The sequence below is a fragment of the Venturia canescens genome, chromosome 4 (genome assembly GCF_019457755.1).
Source record: "Venturia canescens isolate UGA chromosome 4, ASM1945775v1, whole genome shotgun sequence".
Classification (NCBI taxonomy): Eukaryota; Metazoa; Arthropoda; class Insecta; order Hymenoptera; family Ichneumonidae; genus Venturia; species Venturia canescens.
Window position 1 is genome coordinate 3,660,049 of NC_057424.1, and position 27,267 is coordinate 3,687,315.

Below are 27,267 nucleotides of genomic sequence, written 5' to 3' on the forward strand. Positions count from 1 at the left end.
ATTTAGCACGATGAATCGTTGGCGCAAAGTTTTGAACGATTCAAAACAATCTCCGGCCCATTGCTATTGAAATTTCAATTCGTACTAAGGTGTACCAGCGTGCGCTGAAGCGCGCGTATATGGGTTTATTTGCGCTGCTGCGCCCAAGAAAAGCTTATAACCACTCGCGTATACACAACTATCAAATTGACAGTACACAATTGTCAAACTGACAGCGGGACTACGAATTTGAAAGCCCTAGCAACTAATCACAGCACGAATAAAACGACAACAATGCCCCCCGTTGGTGACCAACTTCGGGCATTATTCACCAACTTTTTAAAAGGGTTACTAGGATATATTAGCGCGCGCTGAAGCGCGCGTATAGGCGTTTATTAGCGCTGCTGCGCCCAAGGAAAGCTTATAACCACTCGCGTATACACCACTGCTAAATTGATAGTAAACATGAAACTGACAGCAAGACTCCGAATTTGAAAGCCCCAGCGGCCAATCACAGTACGAATAAAGCGACAAGAATGCCCCTCGTTGGTGACCAACTTCGGACGTTACTCACCAACTTTTTATAAGGGCATTAATCATTGAAAATAAGCGAAATCAGTAAAAAAAAATCAGTAACTATAATAATACGTTGAAATGTCGATTATTTTTATCACCGTTTCGTTAAATTTAAGAAAAACAATCAATCCGTTTCGGATTCATCCTAAGTTTTATAGTAAATTGATAAAAACTGACACTGAACTGCGAATTAAAGAGCTGGAAATTTAAAAAATGGACGACTTAAGGAGGTTGAAGCGTATCTTATGTTAAAACTATTTTCCAACTTTGCACATTAAAATTTTTTAAACAAAAAGCTTAAGACAGTATTAAACTTCTGGCGGGATATGCCGATGATTCACCGTCGTGAAGTTGAGATATTTATTGTTGAAGTTAGCAATTTTTTGAAAGCTTCCATAAGAGCCCATGTTTAACCTTGTCATTTTCAACAATGAATATCTCGATTACCAGGCGGTGAAGCCTCTCCAAATTTTTCACACATAATTAAGCGCTGTTCAAGAAGATTCACGTAAATTTTCAACTCATCAATGTGGAATAATAAAATCTAATGTATTTTTCGTACGATGTCCTATATATATCGCTTCAACTTCCTTAACGCCCGAATTATCTCACTTGATCTTTATTAGAGACGAAATATTCCGAAATAATCCGACAGGCTTTCGAATAGAACCGGCCCTACATTTGTTAATTTTATGATATCAATGAAGTGTATAATCACGTTTTTTGAACGTTTGACCTTATTCTTTTATGCAGCAATGGTCGTTGCTCGTAGCCGCGTCGATTATAATATCGTGTAACTGAGTAAGCTAGAAGAGGGGGTGAAAGGAGAGACTTTTAATGATCGTTAATCGAGTCGACCTCGATCCGGGTGCTTCGAACGCGGTGTGCGGGGCATCAGACTTCTTCCCTTTCTCTTCTTTTTTTTTCTCCGACGGTTTTCTCTTCTTTCTCACGTGTTTGCGCGAATCCCCAGAGATAAACAAGAACGATAAATGTCAACCCATCGTAGTGAACACACGCGGCTTATTCCATCATTGGAAATGGATCTTCTCACACACAATAAAGTGGTATGTAAAGAGGAAAACATAATTGCATTGGTCCGACGGCAATGGGTATGCTACTGATGCATCTCCCGCTCGACTCCAGAGTTGAAGCAACCTCTAGCTTGTTTAATACTTGGATGGGTGACCTCTAGGTCATGCACTGGCTCGCGCATCAATTACTCAGTACCTGCAGAGGACAATATTTTTTTGAGTTTCTAATAGCTCGAACTCGACATCCAATGTATCGGCCGGATGCTTCGCACTTCAGAAAACTAGTACAATCAACATTTTTTGAATGATCATTTTCGAAAAAATTACAAAAACGCTTGTGTCGACAAAATAAGGTTCGAAAATAGAAACATTTATTTCCCTCCCTTCGATAAATAGAATAAATTGATATATTGAGCTTTTTTCTCAAGCTTCTAAAGTTATCAGAAAAATCGTTCGCTCCGAATACTCCGAAGCTGATGCGGATATCTATTTCTAGTTTTTCCCTTTAACTCATAAAAGTGATCCAAGTTTTTATGAAACTTGACCGTGCTTTTAAAATTAGACGTACAAGTAGATATTTCATAAATGGATCTTGTCGTGCTTTCTCATGACGAAGAAACGCTTTTCTTCCTTCATATTTTTGTTAACCTGCGGAACAATAGACCTGATATTCCGAAGTAGACAGTACAGTTAGTTTTACCTCACCTAGATTGGCATAACTCTCAGGAAATTAGATCGTCGACAGAAAACGGGAAGCTGTTGAAACGAGTGTTCACTCGCGTTTTCTGAATTCTCCCTTTCTCAGGAGGCAGAGAGAGAGAGAGAGAGATGTCCGGAAAAGAAGCGAATTTCCGGTAACATTCGAGGACTCTGAACTATAAGATTTTCACCTCTTTATCTCGACACGTTTGCACTTCCTCGCGATAAAGTCTCGAGATAAAACTGAAACTCCGACCGGTATATTTTGAACAATTGAATTCTTTTGATTTTTATCAAACTAAGCAGTAAAATTTATTATTATTGAAAAATGCAATAAGGGGGTTTTTTCGATAAAAAAGATTCATCTGATTAATTGGGTGGGGCGGAAAACTTTCCTACTCAACAGTCGAAACGTCTCCCGAGCATTTAGCAAAATCTTCAGAAGGTCAAATTAATGAATGTGGAGGTTACGTCCGAGAGTTAAATCAATTACATAAGTGAGTGACAGAGGTGTATTCATTTTGAGCGTGCCTAAATCCCCACCGAGTTTTTCGTCAAGGGTTGCATTATTATATTTCTGACCTTGCTGCGTCAAGTGACAGGAAGGTCCAAGAGACGACACGAGGTTGAAAGAGAACAAAAGTGTCTCGAGAGGGCGGAAGGCCGAGTCAAATATAGAATAGTGATACAAATTCATACTTATATATTTAACTATATATACGAATATATATATATAGAAATAAGTAAGTACGTGGTTCGGTTACAAAAAGCAAACTCGAGAGATCTTCTCGTCTGTCTTTTCCTCTTCATTTCTCTTCTCTTCATCAATAATTTTTTTTTCCTTAGTCATTCTCCATGGCATCGAACGAACACTTCTTCGTAATATTATCTTGCTTCCCTTTAAATTCAAGATGTTTCTCAACAGAAATTCAAACGTTAAATTGCTTCCTTCGCTTCAAGTAAGAGAGAAAATCAATCGTTTGAGCTCCTCATATATAAAAATATCGAGAAATGTAGGGATGTTTATAAAAATTGGCGCAATCTTTGGTTAAAATGATCTCTTCGTCAGCAGCATCGAAAATTACATGGCTCATGAAATCCGTTGATTCTCGATTGATACAACACCCATTTTTGTAACAAATTATTACAGTTCATGGAACAGCTTCATTTCACAAGTGAATTCGGATCCAATAAAAATCGAGAATCGACTGTGCTCCCTGAACTAACTGGTACTCGAAATACGAATACATACACGATGTTTGCATTGAAATAGCCCAATATTAGCCATTAGCACTCTAATATATTCGTGGTGAATATATCACAATACATAGATGACTCCTCTCACATGGCTGATGATTCCTCACGTGACAGAATTTTTTGATACATTCATTTGAGGAATGTGATGCGTTGGTGGACTCTCATCGCATATGTAGAAAGCGAGGAAAATAAAGTAGATGGGAAGGTCGAACGACGACGGAGTGAGACAAAGGGTTGATTAATGATGTCGAACCACAATTTGCTTAGGTTTCTGATAGGGTCTCGTCACCTCTGTCGTTCGTTTGGCAACCCCGCAGTGCAGGGAGTATCTCTAATTACGTGAATCGTGTTTACCGAAGCTTCCATTATGCGCCCCCGCACTCCCGCCCCCTTTCTCCTTCCCTGGGACTCCTTGAAATAACCCTCCATTTGCAATTCGAGGTCACAAAGTACATCGTGCATTTGTGATATCAAGTGCATCGAATCTACAGGAATGAAAGGATTGTTCATTGAACCACGAGCCCATTGTCCTTTGCAGCTCAATTTCACTTTATTCGATTAACTTTTTACCGATTATTCGTTGTGGGTTTGAAGGAAACTCGAATACTCTCGAAACCTCCAATTTCCGAGTCTCATTCCCTATTGGCTTTTACAGTATCGGAAAAGTTCAAGATCAAAACTCCCCATGGTCCGTCCGCAATCTGAAATCGTCTTTTTCAAGTAGTTCAAAAAGTCTGATGAAGCTCACGCAAGTCTTATATCGAGCATTCCTCTTCCGACGACGCCGACGACCCCATTAATAACAATCGAAAAAACTATCGTCAGAGCGAAAGTTTCGGTGTTTTCGGAACTTCGGGTAGATGATTCCGGAAGTTGAATTAAGCCTAAATAGATGGATGCAATGTTTGCTGAACATGTTTGCGGCACAATGTCCGCTCGAAAATTATTCTCTCGATCTAAACCGTTCTCGCAGGTTGGAGAGACCCTAGCTGCGATTGGTATACGAGTGGAGAGACTTTGTCAATCGCAAATCCCAAACGCATATCGTACCCTTGGTTGCTCTGAATCAATTGAATTTGGCGTTAAGCCCCTCACACAGTTTGTCTAGCAATTATCGCCCTGCATGCTTCCTCAACCTCTGCCGTTCTTGTGCGTAGTCCCCCCCGTTTTGCTCTTTCAATATACATATATTCATATCTATATTAACTCTCTCCCTCTCTCGTTTTGCCACCAGCACTGTATATACACAATATATTTATACATCGAGTAAATGGAGTTTAGAAATTTCCAAGAGTCGGTACATTTTGTCAATATACATGTGTATCTGCAATGCGCGTAACACAAGTGTCCTCGATTCGCTCGTTCGTCCCCGCTGCTATTTATCCAAATACGTTGGATACTTACCTCTCTGAAATTCACTGCAAGCATTACATGCAATCTATACATATAGGCGAATACGAATTCAGGCATACAAACATTTATAAACCTACTACCCTCTTTCCTGATTAACAGGAAGCAGTGAAATCCCTGTTTCCGAACGATCTCATCGCGAGCGTAGAGCTTTTCGCATTAATTATTTACGGTATCCAAATACAATCCGCTTATAAATTAGCATGGATGTATTCATGAGTATCCGTAACAATAAATGGGCGGAAATGTTATAAACTGTGCTCGGTTTATCAACATTTGCCAATAATTATGGACCGTTTCATTCCATTCTCACTTGGCAATAGCGTTGGAAATATTTCGGAACGGTCTTCCGACTGACTTCATATACTTTTTTTTCGTATTTTCCGACGATCGAATGTTCGCATATAATGAATCAACTAAATGATGAAGAATTTTCTAAATACATGGAAAAACAATCAAACATTTTGAACGAATCGAATTCAACTGAAAATTAAAGCTTTTTTGCCATGTGATTTAGCTGGTGGAAAAAAGCGGACTACACAAGAATAGGTAATGGGGCGAAGAAGGGCAAAAGAGAGAATAAGAGGTTGAGGCCACATGCTGACGGACAAATTTTAAGTCTTCGCGTATACACCTATGTACAATCTATTGACTTTGATGCTTCACCCTTACAGACACAGGCCTTTCTTTACGTGTGTGTTCACCCTCGTGCTCTAATTCGTTTCGGGTAGATCGAAGCATCGATCGCTCTCATCCTTTTTTGTTGCCCTTCGACACTTTCTTTCTCTCTCCATCTCTTTCCCTCAGCTACGCTTTCATCGTCGACCCATTGCTTTGCCTCCGCAGTGTGTCAAGAGAAAGACTGCGAAAGAGAGAGAGAGAGAGACAACTATCGAATGGGCGATACTTCCATGAGCGGATAATTGAAAGACCTGAAGAAGAAGTGAGTGAGATATAAGAGAAAAAAAAAGAAAAGGAGATGAGAGGGTGGATAAAAACGACAAAGTCGACCAAGCTTTTTCACGTGCAAAAACAGCTTGATAGTCAAGACGTATCGATACCCGTAATCATCCTATACATACATGTATGCCTCACATATCGCGTAACACAGTTCGAATAACATTGTGGAAACGCATATCAACCCTGTTGTACCCCCTCCCTTCTGCTGATTTTCCCCCACTATCTTTATACGTCTCCGTCACAAAGTATGAATCCAAGGACATCTGCCCTCTTAATCTTAATTAGTTATTGTCCTACTTTTTTTCCTTCGATCGAATCGCTCTACGCATTCAGGTTTGTGCATTCGAATACACAGACAAATTTCATTCGGTGCATCAGCTAGTGCATGATTCCAAAGTTTATACATTTTTTGTAAACGTGACCACGGCTTCCCTTTCGTTTATTATCATTAGAAAATCATTCCAATGTGTTTCGTTCTCTCTCACGAGCACTAATTCGCATTCTAAGGTTGTATGCGATGAAAATTATCGTGAATCTTTGATTTCTAACTCGACAACGAAATCGTCTTTGAATAATGCAGTCAATTTATTGGAATTTCACGACGCTGAAGTTTGTGACGTTGGAGTCCAACGAAATAAATGAAAAAAAAATATTTGTAATTCATCATTTTTTTATTTCACGAATAATTGATATGGGTTGAAAATGACCAATTGCAAATTCCGCAGGGAATAAAATTGCAGATTTACTGAAATTATTCGAGAGCTTTTTTCGTTTCGTTGAACTCCAATGTTGCAAACGTCAGCGTTATGGAATTTCATAAAAGCAGCTGAGATCGCAATTCAGCTAAAATTAACATGAACGAAAAAGTATATAAGGAATAAAGTATAAAAGTATACAAGGAACAATTTTTTTCCTCTAAAATATTCAAAACTCTTGCGATCTTCATCGGCGTCCAGTATCTGCAATGTACCATCCATCCATAAATAGTTATAGATGGTACCAACATACGCGAATACATCGCTGACAGTTTTACAAATGAGGTATTCCAACCCAAGTATGTAAACCCGTGACTCTGACCCTCTCGGATTTCTTTGATTTTTTTTTATTATATGATCACACTAACAAGGAAAGTCACCTTAGTGTACCCCTACAACCTGGGTTGAAAAAATTACATTTTGTAGTTCACATCAAAGTAAAAACCCTCACAAAAAATTAGCTGCCCACTCGCATATTTAAGGGGTAAAATTAATTCCTCAAAATCGGTCGTTTTTTCGTTTTTCGTTGATATCTCCGTAACTAAAATAGATACGGCAAAAGTTTAAATGATAAATTTGTTTATTTTTCAGTGCTCTGTAAAAATATATAATCGTTAATTATATAGCTTTTTATATTCATTTTATTTTCATAAAAAAACGTGTTCTTTTGTACATTTTTCTCTACTTTTCCATATTAAACCTAATTATTCCGATTTAAAATTCAATCATATCAATCCACATTGGTTTTTTCTAACACAAGCGCTCATTAAAAGGAGTCAATTTTGTCAAACGCAAAATTTTTTATCAATTTCAACTGATAACATGTTTTCATCAAACTATGAAGTGGGTTTCTTAAAATACGTTTTATTTTTCTATGATATCCTATCTATTGTGTTAAACACTGATATATCAGTAAAAGATAAGGCTCTATATAATCTTATTGTTGTCACATTTAAGTTAGTTTTAAAGCGGTTCCCGTTCACTAAAGTTCTCTGATCATAGGTGTGCATTGTTGAGTACGTATTGAATACTACGAACTTTTTTAAAAATGCATATCAATCCAGTTAATGTCATACATATTTTGTCGACTTATTTTATGACGATGAATTTGCCCGAAACACCGGTGAATGAAAGTGAAATGAAATTAGCCAATACCATTAAAGAGTTTTTAATTGAAAGCATAAACAAATACACGGGAATCGAAATTGAAGAAGACGAAACTCTACATTTTCAGGAACAATTCAAACACCATGAGCCTAAAAGTGTAGAAGATAGTGGGAATGGGATTTAATTTCATGCGATGAAGCAGATGGATTTCTTGTACAAAAAATGAAGATGAACTCTCATTTGATTACAAGAAGAAAACTGTGGAGTATTGGAGAAGTGGAAAAACAAAAAATTTAAATATTCGTACGGTGGCACACCGTTTTAGAAAAGTAATTTCTAAAACACAATTAAAGCGTTGGGCTCATGAAATAAATAAAGGTGGGACTTATAAAGAAAAATTGAATAAAATATCTCAATATACTTTAAATCGCTTCATTGAAGCAACTGAATGTGGCAAGATCATACATGTTATTGATTTATAACGATGGGCTTTGACCGCACATAAAGATTTCATAAATTCCAATGCACGATTCAAAGCATCAAAAAATTGGGTGAATAAGTCCAAAAGAGCACATCGCATAACGTCTCGAAAAATTACAAAATTTATTACCCGGAAAACTTTAGAAGACTCAAAAAATCTTGCAAAAACGGCTAAAGAGTTGATAAATAACGTTAAATCTGTTATCAACGACATTGGTCTGGAAAACGTTTACAATTCGGACCAATTTGAAATGCATTCCGGTCGCACTCTTGCAAACCAAGGATCAAACGATATTTAATGCGTTGTTCAATCCATATCTTCGACAACCCATTCGTATACGATTCAACCAATGATATCGGCCCATGGAAAATTACTTTCACCGTTATATCTTGTATTAAAAGAAATCGGTGGTGACTTTGGCCCACGCGTAAAAAAAGCGTTGTTTAAATCCAGAAACATTTTTATTTCGGCATCAAAATCGGGAAAGTTAACATCAGGTAAGAACTATTGAAGTTATATATTCGGGCGGCAAATTAAATATAGCAAACCAAATCATACTAAATATTTCGTTTTTTCGACAGATTATTTCAAAGAGTAGCTAACCGAAATCTATTTTCCGAATGTTGGTGACAGCAGTGCGCTCTTGATCGACTCTTGGAGTGGAAACTGTCCAGGGGTAGTTAATGAAAGTAACTCCTCTTCATAAAAAAATTGTATTAGAAATTATTCCAATAGGCACAACAGGACAAATACAACCATTAGATGTGTTTGGGTTTCGAATATGGAAAAATTTTGTAAGGCACTTTTCAGACAGAGCTATTCTTTCCGGTAGCGATATAAATTTACATTTAAGGAATAACATTATTGAACTGCAGTCACTTGTTCACAATCAACTGTCTTCCACACGTTATGTTAATATGTTTAAATACGCATGGTACAAAAGTGGCTATATAGAAAAAGTACTCCCTGAATTTATTAATCCTGTGACATTTAGTTTTGGAGATAATTTGGAACCACGATGTCACATTTGTGGTGATTTAGCTGTTATAACATGTTCGTGGTGTAAAAATCCTTTGTGTCTCAAACATTTCTTTGAGGAGTATCATTATTGTAATGAATACATTCCATAATACGAAGATAAAAGAACTAATAAGTGCATGGCAGGGTTTTCTATTCTACTTGTCATGAGCTAGAAACGTCATGACATGAACATCATAACGTGAGCTAGAAAAAAATTTTGCCAAGTACAACGGCCAAATTTCATTTGTTTCATCGTTTTGATTAAGAATTATTTATAAAAATTTTGGGATCTTATTTACTGATCGCTATTTGTTCCTGTAATGCTTTTTTTCCTTATTTTGGGATTGTAATTCTTTGCGTCCAATTTTTTTCTGTTATAATCTTTTTTGTTCGGTATCCGATGTGCTTGGCAATTTCTACACTTATTTGACAACGTTTTCTTTCTTGAACGAAAAGTCTTACAACCATTCATTTACATTTTTATACAGGTGACTGCTCAAAAAGCATAAATGTACGTGTCTCTAGTTTTGTTACATCATTCATGCTGTATGTATGTTGGGTTTAAAATATACTGTAAGTAACATGCATTCCTTCACGCGCACGCAAGCTAAAATAAAACCTATTTTTTTGACTTAATAATTATAATGTTATCGTTAATCATATTACAAGTAAAATTTTTTATACCTATTCTGAAAAAATATATTAAGAACCGCAGACGCTATATCATGTTGTGGAATATTATTCAGGCATCACGGAGGCATTGTTCTCATTTTTTAATTTATGATTCATATTCCATTATTTGAAATTCATCAACGAAATTTATTTGTGTTCCAAAATAATTCAGTATCGGCTCAAGGTGAGCTTTTTAAGAATTTTTGGTTCATTTCCTAATTCATAATTCATAATTTCAATTCATAATTTATGATTCATATTCCATTATTCGAAATTCATCAACGAAATTAATTTGAGTCCCAAAATAATTCAGTATCGGCTCAAGGTGAGCTTTTTGAGAATTTTTTGGAATTTCAAGAACGTTAATAGCTTGTAAAACACCGAAAGAATGATCTGCCTACTACGGGTGATGGCTTAGAAATTTTTTGTATGTTATCACGGTGCTTTTAGAATATTTTTAGATTTTTACAACATAAAGTTTTGTATTTCAAAAAAAAACAATTTCTGAAATGAAGAATGTTCGGAAGACTAAAAATATGCTGAGGGTGTTTTTTAGACTCAATGTGATCATATAAAAAAAAATCATAGAAATTCAAGAAGGTCAGGGTCACGGGTTTACACACTTGGGCTGGAATACCTCAAATACGTAAAAATAGCTACAAACTGAACTATGGCTATACGCTTCGCACTCTAGACTAGACCTAAGCGGTTAATTATGAATCTCTCATCCATAAACATAATCCGATTTTCTCTTTCGCTTATCACTAATAATATTAAAGCGATACATTAAGTAAATTAGTCAATAAATGGACGATAAATTTGGATATAATTAACAGGCCACATTTACGCGACATTAGATGGCCATTTTGGCAAACTCCGGGCTTCTAAATACCCTGATTATTGTATGCGTAAACGAATAAGTAAATTGACTTTTTCAACGGTGAGCAATAAATAACCAAAAGCGGATTTAGAATTGATGTAAATTTTTACCCCTCATGGAAAAATTAATTTGAGTTTTCAATGAAAATAAAAAAATTTGACTTCGCTTTACACAATTCAAAAAATCGAATTTTCAAACCCTCAAAAGCCTTACCCACTTGAAAATACAATTGAAGATTTTGCGCGTATCTAAAACAATGTCTATTAGCGGTTTCAAGATAAAATCGGTTTTATCAAAGTCGGGTATCCGGTTGCATGAAGAGCTTCTTTGATTGATAATCAAATTTCTCAACTTTGTTTCAAAACAGTCAACATCTGTACCTGCTTATACAATTGCTGATAAACTAACTCGCGATGCTGGCTCAAAAGTACGAAGAGCGTACGCAAACGCGGCGATAGTGTTTACGTTTCACTGTCATACTTTACAACTATAAGCTCTTCATCAACTACGGAGATGAATTTTCCGCACTCATTTAACAGTACATTTTCATCCCCGGATACGAAGGCTGTGAAAATCGTTGAGGTTGTCGAGCCTGAAACCGAAATTTCTATGCTTGATCGATCGACAAATGGACGGTGAGTCGATCTAAACTGACAACCGGGCGATGTGCGACTTTGGATAGAATTATTCGTGAATAAACGTAGCGTAAAACGGGGTCGTGAAGAAAATGAGTGTTAGGTGTCATGGAGCTGCAAAGGAAGGACGGATGGAAAAAGTCAACATGAAGGGAAGGTAGATATTAGGAAGAGAGAGCCGCGGAGTTATCCCGATTACTTGGTTTGCAGAACAGCGCCGAATAGCTTTGTAAAAGAAAAAGATCTGACGGATGAAATAAAGAGAAGGAGAAAACGACTGTGAAACGTGCGAACATTTCCGGAAGCTCACTGTGTTCAACACGAAGTTCCTATACTATATTCAGACATGAACTTATACCGGAAGGGAAGAAAAGAGTGCGCTAAATTCGAGAGTAAATTCATGACGGGATATAGAGAAAAAGTGCATAGCTTTACTAGGACGGAACGTTAAGACCAAACGGCCATCCATATACGGGGCGTTCTCGAGTTCACTCGGAAGAGAAGTCCCTTTGTATAGCCTCGGAGACTATCTGACTTTAAGGAGTTTCGGTACAGGCGATACAATGTTGCCATGCAACAAACCATGGAGCACGACACTAGTGGCGCCAAGTATTGAAAACTCGAACGAAAACATCGAAAATTCATTCATTTTATTTTATAAATTAAAAATCATCGCGGTATTTGATATGAATGTAATTAAAATCAAATTAAACGGAAAATTATGAGAAATCAATTGAAAATACTCTCATAATTAAATTTTATGAATAAATTTAGGAAATCAGCGAAACATAAGTGCAAAATAAAAAACGTATGCGTAGATCGAATGTTCGAGAACACACTGCGATACATACATTTTTTCACTGAATTTAAATTTTTGGTAATTGAATTTTGTTATAAAATAAAATTTTTGTAAAAATTGTTACGTAATCAATTACATCAAATTTTAATTTTTTTCGTTGTAAAATAATTTCGAAAAAATGAAAAACAAACTTTTGCAGCATCTCACCTTCAAAGACTGCAAAATTGCTGTGAGCGAATTAAAATGCGCAAACGCAAGCATTAAACCAATCAAAATGCTCAAAATCATAAAACATGCGCAGAACGGGGTGGGAAATTAAAATGATTTGGCGTTCGACTCTGCCGAAAGTCGCAACCGAGAGGAGTATAAATTACGGAAGTGGTAATCGCTGAGAGGAATGGTTAGGATACGTGGTGGGAGGAACTGGGAAAGGCAAAGAGCGCGTGAATCATTGAGCTTGAGCATATAGACTGGCAGTGGAAAAGGAAGACGGCATTGGTGGGGAAAGGGAGTAGGTTATTCGTAGCGTAGTGTGATATATGCTAGGAATAGTGAACCCGAGCCGAGTATTAAGGGCGGGATAAAGTTAATACGGTGAAAAAAGCTCAATTTTATGGATTTCCTGAGTTTTTAAAACTCAAATATCAATAACTAACTCGGTAGTAGCAAAGATACTTCGGGAAAAAGTTGTCCACCGGTGAACAGTATTACTCTAAATCTATTCCACCGATTCTTTTGAAATTCAGCATACTCACATAATTGACCAGATATCTACGGGAGAATTTTTTTGACACTTTAAGAAGTAAAAACACCGTTTTATCGTTTAAAAAATTGGCCTACTTGTTATTGTAAAATTAATGATTATAAACAATTGCAAAAAACCTCTCGCTGATACCTGGTCAATTTTCTAAAGAGGTAATATGCCAAATTTCAAAAGAATCTGTCAAATAGATTTAGATTTATACCGTTCACCGGTGGACAATGTTTTTCCGAACTGTCTCTGCTACCACCGAGTTAATTACACTGGCACACAAAAAAAAAGTGGTCAGTACTTTTGACCGGACCCATCCATTTCTATGTATTTCGACGCGCTGAATCCGAATTTCGGCCCAGTTCAATACCTACATCCACCAATCTTAAGAAAATATTTTTAAAAACCCTTAATAATGTCAAAAAATCGCATTTTTCAGTATTCAAAAGTTTTTTCTGATGCATATCATGCATGATTTCTACGTGATTTGATGCGCTGAATTCGAATTCAGGGTTATTTCAGCTCGTCCACCTCTAAGCATTAAAAATTCAGTAATTATTATTCATATATTGTATTATGATATTATCACAATCAATAAAATAAATTTGTATTATCTGTAGAGTCTCTAAAAATTCTTAAAATTGGTTTTTTTTTTCACCGAATGAACGTTACTCTGCCCTTTAAAAGAAAAACTAACGTGCGTAAAAAAAGTCAGCCCGAGCCCTGCCGCACTCTTATATACGCGAATATGTTGATTTATGACGTCATAGGATTTTTCGAACCGTTCTCACGGATAAGCTGTTGTAGTTAGAAATCTGAAAGAAAAATTACCAGCTAGTGTAGCATTGCTTAAAAAGGGTTGGGGAACTAACAAATATACTAAACGGAAATTTCAATGTTTACTTCTCCAGGGTGGGGGTCAAAACAATGAACGACAAAATAGCGAACAGGGCATTCAGAATATCTATATATGCATATATAGATATACAGAAAGCCTGTTTGCTATTTTGATCGTTCGCTGTTTTGACCCCCACCCCTTCTCCAGGCCTGAAAGTTAACCTCTCATTGACTTTTTGGCTAAAGAATTATCATAATCTATTTATGTTGTTTCAAATGAACATTTAATTACTCGTCAAATATATTTGAAAAGGTTACACTGCGAACTCGATACTTGCAACAGCGGTGGGACCGGCTCCGCATCGCACTTACAACGATCAAGAGTGCGCACAATAAATTGAATCGGGTTGTGCGCAGCTGGATTGGTCAAGGACAGTGCCGTAACACGTAACCATGTGTAAATCTGGGGTTCGTTTGTTTACTTTTCTTGCGCCTACTCTTCATCTACTACGAGACGGTACTGACATTAGTGTCCCCACCATGCGTGACACCGACTGATAAACGTCGCACGGTGGGAGAACTTTCAACTATCAAAGTTTCAACTATAGAGTTCGCAGTGAACTTCGAAGTTTTCTTTTCATTTGATATCATATCCGCATCCTCGCAATTCTCAATCATTATCCCTAGTTCAATATAAGAAAGTACGAATAATTCATCTCTATCTGTAAACATTTTTTTGTTAAAATTTTTTTTGTTTAATTTTTTCAATTCATAATTGAGAATAAATTAGTTCGAGTCAAATAAAATCTTAATTTTTGTAAAAACTGTAAATTTTGTAAATTTCCTGATAATTCGAAAGGCCACGGTACGAATTTAAAGTTATATCGCGACAATTAATTTAACAATAAATTATTTTTTTATAAATTCAAATACACTTCTGAATTAAAAAATTATTTGAATTATTATTATTTAGATTTCAAACCGAGCGTAAGACGTGTGATTGAAAATAAATTTAATTTAAAACCACGAGCGAAATATAATTTTCGATAATTAACGAGCGCGATCTCGCATATTTTCAATAAATTAAAAACAAAATTGTCGTGTAAAAATCACTTTAATTTGAATAAACCCAATTTATTCAAATTTTGAAAATCCAAATTCCGCGTTCTCACGTTTCTTTCATACCTGTTCCTTTTTATTAAGGTAACTCGAACTGATGCGTGGCGGCGTTCGGCCAGGTCGATAAAAGCGTTATTTTACGCAATAGATATGTATTTTGTATATCTATATTGATATAACTATTCTAGAATAAGAGCGCCGTGTAAACATGGTCATTATGTTTACACGGCGGTCATATTCACCATTCGTCGCGTTACCAATGAGAGAAAGAGTTAATAAAAATTTTTTTATTTTTTTGTACTGTTTTAAATACTAAAGAAGAAAACAATTTTTGTTAGACGAAAATAAATAAATAATCGTTTTTCAAATATGTGTTTCCAATATTTCAATTTAGACCTCATGCCCTTTACTCAATTTTTTCCCGAAGAACACTTTTTCACACACTAATGTCAAAAAATAGTTTACATCATACGTATAAAAAAATGAACTCGTGTTTTAATATCTTTAGTGACGGAGATAGGTCCCGCTCCATCTCATGCTAGACGAGATGAGCCGGACCGAGCGATAGCTCGCTTCGCCTTCGCTTCGCTAAAAATATTACCCCACTCGTATTAATATTCCCTCTTTTTTACACTTGTAACGCATTATACTATTCCAGAAAAAGTATAAAAAATTCTACTCGTATTAAGATTAACGATAACATTATAATTATTAAATCAGATTAATTGATGAAAAGAACGTTTCATCGCAAGTTACGTGCGCGTGACGCAAAAAATTGAAACAAAAAAACATTTGGCTGTTGTACTTGGTATTGTACTCAACTTTCGAATTCGTGAGTATAAGATACAGATAAATGAGATAATGTATGGCTAGAAAAAAAATTTGCCAAATACAACGGCCATTTTTTTTGTTTTAATTTTTTGTTTTATAAATTTTTGTTGAAATTTTTGGATCCTAAATTTTCTGGTCGCAGTTTGCTTCTGTAATTTTTTATTTTTGTACGCGCACGCAAACTGCAATAAAATGTATTCCTTATCAATTGATCTAACTTAATAATTATAGTGTTTTCGTCGAGGTTTTCGTTAATCATAATACAAGTAGAATTATTATACGTATTCTGAAAAAAACATATTAAGAACCCCAGACGCCATATCATGTTGCGGAGCATTATTCAGGCATCGCGATAGCATTATTCTGATTTTAAGGTTTATAATTCTTATTGCATTATTCGAAAATCATCAACGAAATTTATTTGAGTGCCTAAATAATTGAACATCTGCTCAAGATGAACTATTTGAGAATTTTTAAAATTATGAGAATATTAATAGCTCGTAAAACACAGAAAAAACAATCTGCCCACTACAGACGGTGGCTTAAAAATATGTTATCACGGTGTTTTCAGATTTTTTCTAATTTTTAAAACATGACATTTTTGCGGCTTCAACGTCATAATAACGCTTGGAATTCAAGCATTACGAATCTTTTCAAAGCACGAATAAAGACGAAGGGTTTTGCTACTCATTTTTTGGCAGTCGAATTTTACCAAACAATCAATCCATAGCTAGAAATTTGAACACAGATACTTTTATTCATGATTCCAGTACGCTTTTTACATCACTCCTTTCACTTGAAAAAAATAAGTATTTATCGCATTTCGTGTATATGTGAATGTATAACTCGAAGCAATTCTTTAATAGGAAAGCATCGGATTGAAAATGTGAATAGAAACGTACGAATACAGTCTTTTAAAGCTGAGAAAGTTTCAATCTCAAACAGTATGCATACAACGGAGTTTCTTCACTTCCATAAATGAAATATATAGCTAGAGAGATGTAGAGAGAGGAAGAGAGAGCCGCTTGAATTTGCACCGAGAGAGCCCTACCGGAAAGACCCATCCTGACCCAGTTTTATCGTTACCTATGAACGCTGCCTTTTACTATCAATGCCGCTGCACTATTTCATAGTATGAAGTTAAGACTATAGTAGCGCGCATAACGACCCGCATCCCTCTCCTCCATACCCAAAACGGTTTTCTCCGTCGTCGTCCTATATCTTCATCTTGATTTTCTCATCCCCCCTCTCCACCGACACCGTTAAAATCGTTAGTCATTTCTGATTCCTCCAAATTCGCAATCTCGTCCTTGACTCACCTTTCTCGTTGACGAGGAGCTCCACTTCCCGACCTCAATTTGACGCTCCATTTCACGCGATCATGCATCAACACCCCGGATTCTCCTTTCTTGCCAATATTTCAGCGCATTATTTCCAGAGAATTTCTGCAATTTTTCTCCTCTAAATCCACCGCTTACGAAATCAAGAAGATCGTTTATTCAACAATTTGCTCCTCCATTGTATACGTTATGCGATCGCCTCTTTCCAGACCGGATATGTATCCGGTCACTGTATTCGTGTCAGAGTTAGATTAATGAGTTTTCCGAGCAAGCTCAAATTGAATTAATCGAATATTTTAGTGTTCACTCGAGAGCCAATGAACTTGGGGCAGGAGTTTCCTCATTTTGTTTTTTTATAACGAGTGAAATGTTTGATGAAATTTGTGAAGAATCTTTCATCTATTATTCTGATTGAATGAATAAAACATAGTTTTGGAATTAATCAGCAACGTTCGGCATTCACGTCTCTTAGTTTAGACCGCGACCGTTGGTCAGAACTCAATATATGTACGATTGACTTCATGTTTTTTTTCCCGAAGTTGTAGGAGTTTCCCAGATTCCTCCAGCAGAAATCCATTTATTGAAGTCATGCAGAGGGCAATTTTGCATTGTTCAAAGAAGATCAATTATTTATTAATGGAGCTGAGTTTATGATTCGTTATATCGGCTAGTTCGGGAGTAGAACGGTTGAAGTCAAACTCTGTAGTCTCAAGGGAATTGATGGCATTATTGAGAATATGACCAATAATTCTTGAAATTCGATGGAACATAATCGAAACTTGTCTCTTTCCATGGTACGAAACTCATTTTGGTCAGACGGGAAGAAAAATGTCAATTTTAATGTATCAAGAAAGCTGATAATCAAGCTTTCCCCCTCCATTTTTTCTATGGCATAGTCCAAAAAAACTCTCACTCACGTGAATTCTTTTGGATTTGATGTATAAAATGTTTAGCTGACACGTAACAAGAATGAGACCACGATTTTACGCTCCTTGAGTCAACGGATCAAAAAATCTCAAGGGGTTTTGCAGGGCAAAGAAATACGAAAAAGTTTTATTCTTTCAACATTTGCCCTCAATGCAGGGACGCGATCACCGTTAAATCACAATATGTTACGGCATCGGAATAAGACCGTCTTCGTATTTGAAAAACACGTATAATCAAACTCACAACTCTTGTCACCAGGCAGGGAATATCTGCAATTTATGATTGAAAAAATGGTTGGACGCGATGTTTGGAATTGAATACATCAGCATTCGAGTCAGAAAAACTGTTGTCTTTCTACAATGATTCTCAAATAACTAATTGAAAAGAAAAACCTCATTCAATGAAAAGTTACTTTATGAAAATTATCAAAAGGAACGAATGCATTTCGCTCAATAATTGTTCACAGGAATTAGCGAGGCTTCAGCGAGAGCGTGATGTGCAATCGAGTTCACGCTCCACCGCTGACGTCGCTAGTTCCCGAGCTACCGAAATTTCGGGACTTATCAAAAGTTGATTGTTCTCACGGGATCGAGACAACGCACCACGCACGCGCAAAATGCGTCGTCATTGATCGCTCTCGGTGATCGATCAGTCTTTGATCCGGTCATGTAGCGTGCTGACGTTCTTCTGTGACATCAAAATTCCATAAATTTTTTGAGACATATCAACTTCGGATTTCTCAAATATCTCGGGATTCTTTCTTTAATTGTTTTTATCTCATCGACATCAAGAATAAAATGTACTTTTCACATTTTAACCTTCGTTCTCCTTGCGTCATTTATTCTCCCTACGAACACTAGATCCTCACGCATCATTATCACGCACGATCATCATTATTATAAAAAATCGATTCCAATTGGAATAGAAATGATCTAATTTTGAGAGCATTTTCTGGCTTCCGATTGAGTTGCGTGACAACTCGATTATTCATATTCGTTACAAATTGAATCATCCTCAAAGTAATTCGATTATTTTTATACTATTGTGGTTTCAATTATTTTTCCAAAATTTTTTTTGCTCGTTGTGTTGCAAGTATCAGTCTTCGACATATTGGGAAAGTTAAAGTCTGCCTTCCTTGAATTGAGACAAAAGTTTGGTACTGAAACGTTTCGATATTCGGGAGATGGTTAATTTCCGAAATATTGGAACTCAGTTAGGATTTTTCAGATCCTCTTCTCTTTCTCGTAGCAGAGGTGTCAATGTGCAGGTTCGTGCACTGACCGGCGGATTTTGCCTGGAGCGGGTAAAGCCTTCTGATTCCCTCATTTTGCTATCCGAGGAACAAAGCTCCTCGTTGTCAAGGAACTCGACACCTTTAAAAATGGATACTTTCGTCGAAATTGAAGCAAAATTGAAGAGAAAGAAGAAAAACGTTACTACTTATGTCGCTAAAATACACTACTTGATAATAAGAGCACATGTAGAAAAAAAATGGGATCTTGATCGTGAAAATAAGTCTACGAGGCAAGGTTTAGATTACCTCATTATTTTTTTCTTCGCAATAAAGCAAAACACTCCATAAAACCGAGGAACGTGTAGTGCGTTGCGTTGGATGAATATTTTGAGCACAGTATTAGTTGTGTACAATGGTTGCCGAGAAAAGACATGCAGAAAAGACATGGAAGAAACATTCATTTCCATAAGTATACAAAGTGGAAAACAGTTTACATAATGAGAGGGAAAAAAAAGGAGAAAGAGGAAGATGTATATGGTAGAATTTTTATCATCGTACCTTCGCGAAAAACCTTCGCCTCTTGTCTAAGGAAAGAAAAATATGGGGAAAAGTGTTGAAAAGACAGACCAGGGGCGCGGCTGAAGATAATATCAGTAGTACATGTCAGTATGATGTCCGACCATCTCTTTCGTTTTTGTCGAGCACAAGTTTCCACCTCTCTCGTCATCGCTTCCCGAGTTAAAGAAAAGCTTTCGCGCATTTATTTTCATTCTTATTCGCAAACTCCAAAAGCCTTATCAGAATGCACTTTTCTGGATTGCTTTACACCTCTATGTATTCGGTGTACGGTGTTAGTTATATAACTGGATGTTACTCTATGTTCACGTGACACGCAGCATTGGTTATTTTGACATCTTTTTCTCACTGTTCGTATATTGCTTACTTCGAATGCGAAAAAATTTCGAGTGACCCGAAAATGGAATCCATTAATAAAAATACCATTTATTTAAGTCCATACTTTTACGATGTCGCATTCGACGAATGATGAAAATGATTTTAGTCATGAGAATATATTCTCGTAGAACACTAAGTGATTGCTCCAATACTTTCCGTCGATAAAAAATATGATGGACGTACGAGAAGGTAAAAGAAAATTTCAAAAAATCATATTTTTGTGGCTGCTGCATGGTAACAACATTTTTCCAATATTCCACATAGGATTCTCATCTCGTTCTCCTTAATGCGAAAAATGTATGTAATACGTATCTTCGATATTTACGGCATTGCAGGAATAGCCATTTTGATCGAAAGTTCAATCTCATTTCCTAGCGAATATATCCACGTCGATGACTCAACTGTGAAATATCGTTATTTGTGACATCTCGTGCTACCATTTACGCTTGCTAAATGACGTGAGAACTTTTTCTGTTTTTTTTTTTTTATTTGCCTGTTCCTGAATCCACCTTTTTGAGTTTCTTGCAAATTTACTTCATCGCACTCGACCTCACTTTTCAATTTCTTACTCGATTCCACGTTCTTACGTAAGACCGTCGTACAAGGAAGGTCACTTTATTGTACTTCCACAATCTGCCCACTCGCATATTAAGGGGTGAAATTAATTTCTAAAGATCGGTTATTTTCTCATCTTTCGCTGATATCGTCGAAACTAAAATAGATACGGCAAAAGTTTCAATGAAAAATTTATTCATCTTTTAGGGCTCTTCAATAATATGTAATCGTAAACTATATAGCTTTTTTTACTAATTTTATTTTCATAAAAAACGTGTTTTTTTTCTACTTTTCCATATTAAACCTAATTATTCCAATTCCAAATTCAATCATATCAATCTACATTGGATTTTTTCCGGCTCAAGCTCTCATTCAGGAGAGTTAGGAAGAATTTCAACGCTAAAAATTTTATAAATTACTACTGATAACATGTTTTCACCAAAATATGAGGTGAGCTCTTTTAAATATCCTGTGACGTTTGGTTTTGGAGATAATTCGGAACCCCGATGGCACACTTGTAGTGATTTAGATGTTATAATATGTTCGTGATGCAAAAGACTTTTGTGGCTCAAATATTTCTTTGAGGAGTATCATTATTGAAATTAATACATTCGATATTACGAAAGTAAAAGAACTGATAAGTGCATGAGAGGGTTTTCCATTCTGTTTGTTATGAGTACTAAACATCTTAATAACTACAATACATGAACTTAAGGCTTCTAGTAAATAAAATGGAAATATGTATATTGAATAAAGTTTTATAGAGAATAGAAAAAATCATCTGATAGTTATTCGCTTGTACTACAACGAAGGCACAAAACTAAACTATAGCATTAAATGATTGATGAATATTTTAAAACAAGGGTAGGACGGCATACTTGGGTATACTAAATCTATTTGTGTACGTAAAAATGTTCTGTTTCACAAATTTTCTAATCTCCTTTTATTTTCCGGTAAAATAAAAACTTATTTGACGATAAGATAAAGAAAAATGTACAGAATAGCACGTTTTTTTATAAAAATAAAATGAATTCAGAAGCTATACAATTTTCGATTACATATTATTGCATTTGAAAATATAAGTGAAGAGCGAGAAAACGATCGATTTTTAGGAATTAATTTCACCCCTTTAATATGCGAGTGGGCAACTATTTTTTTGTGAGGAATTTACTTTGATGTGAAATGTGAACTACAAAATGTAATGTTTTCGACCCAGGTTGTGAGGGTACAGTAAGATGACCTTCCTTAATAGAACGCTCCAATTTTATCGTTAACAGCGATAACGCTCCAATGTCAGGTTGAAAAAATGCGATACTCGAATCACCGGTCGATCGCCGAGCACATATCTAGCGTTCCTTTAATTAAACAACAAATTTTCTTGTTTTCTAACTTTCAACTTCACTCGTTACATCTTTTTTCATTATTCGCTCCATAATTACGTTCGTACACTCCGCACGTTGCTGAAAACCTGTTTTTTTTTTTTTCATTCCCGCTCATGAAAAGAGAACAAATTGTTTAAAAATAGGGCTTGCAATTTTTATACATTGTCTCTTTTCTAACACTTTTTCTTTCCATTGTGTGCTGCAACAGGAGGATCCCGGATTGAATTGCCACATGCACCGGCTTTCTTTCTCGTTCCCCGTTTTTCTATCCGCTTTTCTCTTTGTCCGACGACTATCGGGACATATATGCGAATTGTACTACATTTCTTTCGATTCTTTAATCCCACGGGTTCGTCCCTCAACTTCTTCTCCCTATGTACCTTTTTTGTCTTCCATGTTTGGAAAACCCGCGGAAATGAAAGCTTCGTTCTTATCGCTCCCAAAATCCCATTTAACTCGTACTACATCGACGAGATTAAGTTTCAATATGATCTACGATAAATTCTTTCTCTTTTTTTAAAAAAAAAAAGTTTTCCGCTCCACCGTTCTATTGAATCTCATTTTTACACGATTATATCATCAGCAATTCACAGTTACCATCATTTTTACCGCTTCATTAATAAACGTAGAATGCGAAATATATATCATATTTTGTTCTGGAATCTCAGTCATCATTAACATTTTCATTATCTGAAGGAAAGTCTTTCCGCTGTCCCCCTCCGATTTTAATGAAACTTGAATATGTTATTCTACATCAAAATCTAAGAGACACGTATTTTTTTTTATCGGCGGAAAAATGTTTCTAGGGGGTGAAATCATCGCTTGAAGTTGAGACCTCCGAGGGGTACTTTTCAGGTTTCACCCATTTCCACTTGAGATAATCGAATGCACCCAAATGGATAATTACCTTAATGATAAACGATGAAAAATGCAACTGGTTTCACATCGGGGGGTTGCATAAGAAAAAAGTTATAGGGGTTGAAATTCACAAAATCGTTATAACAAAAAAACTATTGCACCTATCTCGATGAATTCAATTGCATTTTGAAGGGGGTAAAAAAATAGTAGATACGGGTTTTTGCGTTTTCCTCGCAAATCAAGTTAAGGGGGTGAACTACCCCTATGTATGTTTACGTTTAATCTCAATCAAACGGCAGTAATTCTTTTTTTTCTTGTTTCCTCTCCTCGTAATACGTTTTTTCTTCAAATTTACAACAACAATGTTGCGGATATAACATTCAATGAACGATTTTATCTAAATGCCAACTTATTTATAGGTGAATCTTCAGATGGAAAAGTATTTATATCTGACTTATCGATAATTCTGACCGATTTATATTTGGCAATGAGATAATAACATAGGCATACGATAAGCGCTTACACATATACTCATATTCGTTCCGGTTGATAAGACCAAGTTTTGGGATGACGTATAGAAAAACTACATAGTCGAGTAAAAAAAAATGTACAATATGCTTATATCTTTTATTAATAATATGTCAACAGTCTAACAAAATAATCACCATAGCGATAAATAGAAGCGAACATATAATGGTGTGCTCTATTAACCGTTGTAAGTACTGCAGTAATGATAATCATCGAAAAAGTGTTTAAAACATAGCGACTTTTTGCACCAGGAACAGCGAACAATAGCAACATTTTCGCATCCTGGAACTTCACAATGTGAGTTGCAGGAATCTCCAAATGCAAAATCTACAGGATTCTCAAAATTCGCAGGTTTTTCTTCTATGTAACCACTTTTGTACCAAGAATATTTGAAAAGATCGATATAACGTGGTGACGACAGTTGGTTATGAACGAGTGATTGCAGCTTTATGATATTGTTTCTCAAATGCAAATTAATATCATAATTCATCAAAAGACAATTATCAGAAAAATGTCTAACAAAATTTTTCCATATTCGGAATCCAAAAACATCGAGGGGTTGGATTTTTCCGGTAGTTCCTTTAGGTATAATCATTACTTTCACATCTCTATTTGAAGGTTTTACATCAAGTACAGCTTGGGGACAGTGTCCAGTCCAAGAATCAATCAGTAATAATGATTTTGGGCCAACTTTCGGGAAAAATACATGCTCCAACCAAATTTTAAAATGATCTGAAAATAGAAAAACGTATTATTTTTTCAATCGAAAAAATGTTTACACAAAAACAGTGGATGTAATTTATACCTGAAGTAAGCTTCCCAGACTTGGATACTTCTATGTACACATTATCGGGTCTGAAAAGCGTTTTCTCCACTAATGGACCAATCTTGCCAGTTGGTTCTTTTAAAACTAAAAATAGAGGAGATAGCAGCTTGCCGTCAGCTGATATAGTCGGCTGAATAGTGTAACTGTGAGTCGTAGAAGAGACTGATTGCACAAGACATTGTACTTGCTTTTCTCCTTCGATCGCTAAAGTTCTTCCTGAATGCATTTCTAGTTGGAAGCCACTCTGATCTGCGTTAAATATATTTGACAATTCGTACGTTCTAATATTTTGCTTTACGTCATAGACAAATTTTTGACTTTGTTGTTCCAAGACTTTTCCATCTTCAATTGTTTTGGATGTAATGAATTTATTAATTTTTCTCGATACGATACGATGAGCTGCTTTGAATGAGTTTATCCACGTACGAGATGCTTTGAAACGAAAATCAGTATGCCCTACTTCTTTTTGAGCATGCAAGGCCCATTTTTGAAATCGGAATCGTGCACTATTAAACCAGCATCCACAGCAGCTTTAAAATTTTCCAAAGTGTATCCACAAATTCGTGCTAATTTTCCTTTGTATGTCCCCCCCTTGTTCAAATTGTGGGCCCACCGCCGCAACTGTCGTATAGATTGCACTTTCTTGAACTTTTGTTTAACACTTCCTAAACCTAAATTTCCTGTCTTCCCGCTGCGCCAATACTCAACGGCCCTTAATTTGTACTCGTAAGATAAGTCTTCGTCATCACGAGTGCATGTATCAGGCGGAAGTTCTGGTTCATGCAGGGCGTCTGCCCATTCTTGATCTTCAACAATTTCCATTTCCCGATCCTTAAATGGTTCTTCAAAATGCAAAGAATTTTCTTCTACCATGTCGAAACCACTGTATTCGTTCATTGCAGTCAACAAAATATTTTCAATGTTTTCTTTCAACTGTATTTCATCGTTATTCACTGGCGAATCCGGTAAACGCATAACTTCAAAAGTTGCGAGAAGCATTCTAATAACGTTCAAAGGATTTATCTTCATTTTGATTAATACTTGCAACTTTGTTTTAAATAGTCTCGAATTGTAAGGCACTTCTTTTGTGTAAAATAAAAATAACCGACTGTGGTGAATACATTCCGCGATCGCAGTTTTATCACTGCTTCTGCGTCGTATTTCAAATCTAATTTTGGGAGCGAGTCACAGACCGGACAGAGGTAACTCCGAAATAACACCGTCAAGTAGAGGGGGGAGATATGATAACTATGAAAATACGTCAGTATTTACGAAATTTTTGTGAAAAGTATAAGAAATACATATTTTTAAATTTATCTTGTGGTTTATTCATTATTAACTAATAAAAAAAATTTTTATTCGTAAAAGTTATCCAATCTATAATTTTTCGCGGAAAAAATAAATAAGCGAATTCTTTTAAACTATGGATGTAATTCGTATGAATACCGTAAAAAGTTACAAAGAAAAAAAGAATTCATAAAATGGTAGAATTTTCAACGGAAAAATTCGATTTTTTCCAATTTTCCTTGCTCAAGTAGATCAAATCCATTGTTTAAATAAATTTTGAATAGAATCTTTTAAGTATAACTAGAAGAGTCTCAAAATGCCTTCAAATAAAAAAACAAACCATTAAGATTGGACGCATACTTTGGGTTCTATCACTTTCACCAGTTAGGAAAATGTAATTGCAGGAAAAATCCATCCATCTGTTGATATGTGGATGTTGTAAATTTGAAGAAAAAACGTATTACGAGGAGAGGAAACAAGAAAAAAAAGAATTACTGCCGTTTGATTGAGATTAAGCGTAAACATACATAGGGGTAGTTCACCCCCTTAACTTGATTTTCGAGGAAAACGCAAAAACCCGTATTTACTATTTTTTTACCCCCTTCAAAATGCAATTGAATTCATCGAGATAGGTGCAATAGTTTTTTTGTTATAACGATTTTGTGAATTTCAACCCCTATAACTTTTTTCTTATGCAACCCCCCGATGTGAAACCAGTTGCATTTTTCATCGTTTATCATTAAGGTAATTATCCATTTGGGTGCATTCGATTATCTCAAGTGGAAATAGGTGAAACCTGAAAAGTACCCCTCGGAGGTCTCAACTTCAAGGGATGATTTCACCCCCTAGAAACGTTTTTCCGCCGATAAAAAAAAATACGTGTCTCTTAGATTTTGATGTAGAATAACATATTCAAGTTTCATTAAAATCGGAGGGGGACAGCGGAAAGACTTTCCTTGTGAGTCATGTCGGTGCAACGTTTTCATGCCGTTAACAAATGATGATAGAGAGGTGAACGTAAATATGCGTATCGCGTTAAATTAACGCGGATAAAATCTCCGTTTGAATGAAGTGAGGAAACAAATTAACGTTTCACTAGAGAATAGGAAAAAAATCAAAATTGCGTATATAGACTTTCGGCACGAATAAGGGGTTCCCCCGGATTTCGTGAGCTTCGCTTTTAGACAGTCAGGAACGAATAAAAAAAAAAGTACCAGCGTCATTCATTTGACTGAGAAGCTCGGATTTCTATCCGGGAAAACCCATCGCTTTGTGGAACCCATTCGAAATATTTAAATAATTGGCGACCCTCATATTCTAAGTATGGAAACTGCTCCGTCAAGGTACTTCTTAGTGCTATCAAGGGTTGTTCATCGAGATGCTTTTTCGAAATACAGAAAAAGTCTCGAATCGAAATGATTCTTTTAATCTATTCCTTCAGCGAGTTTGTCTGGTTTTTCATCGAAAAATTTGAACGGAGGTATTTGCTATTGGACTCTAATTGATACTCAAGCCTTTTATATATATTTTTCATTCCTACGATCCCCTGTTTCGCCCCCGTTGATCACTACTCA

General features: G+C 35.9%; 1 protein-coding gene across 4 annotated transcripts in view; it reads left to right on the forward strand.

The window, feature by feature from the left end:
- Positions 1-27,267, forward strand: part of kcc (solute carrier family 12 member kcc) — a 277,322-nt gene that overhangs the window by 220,824 nt on the left and 29,231 nt on the right. The window lies entirely within an intron of this gene.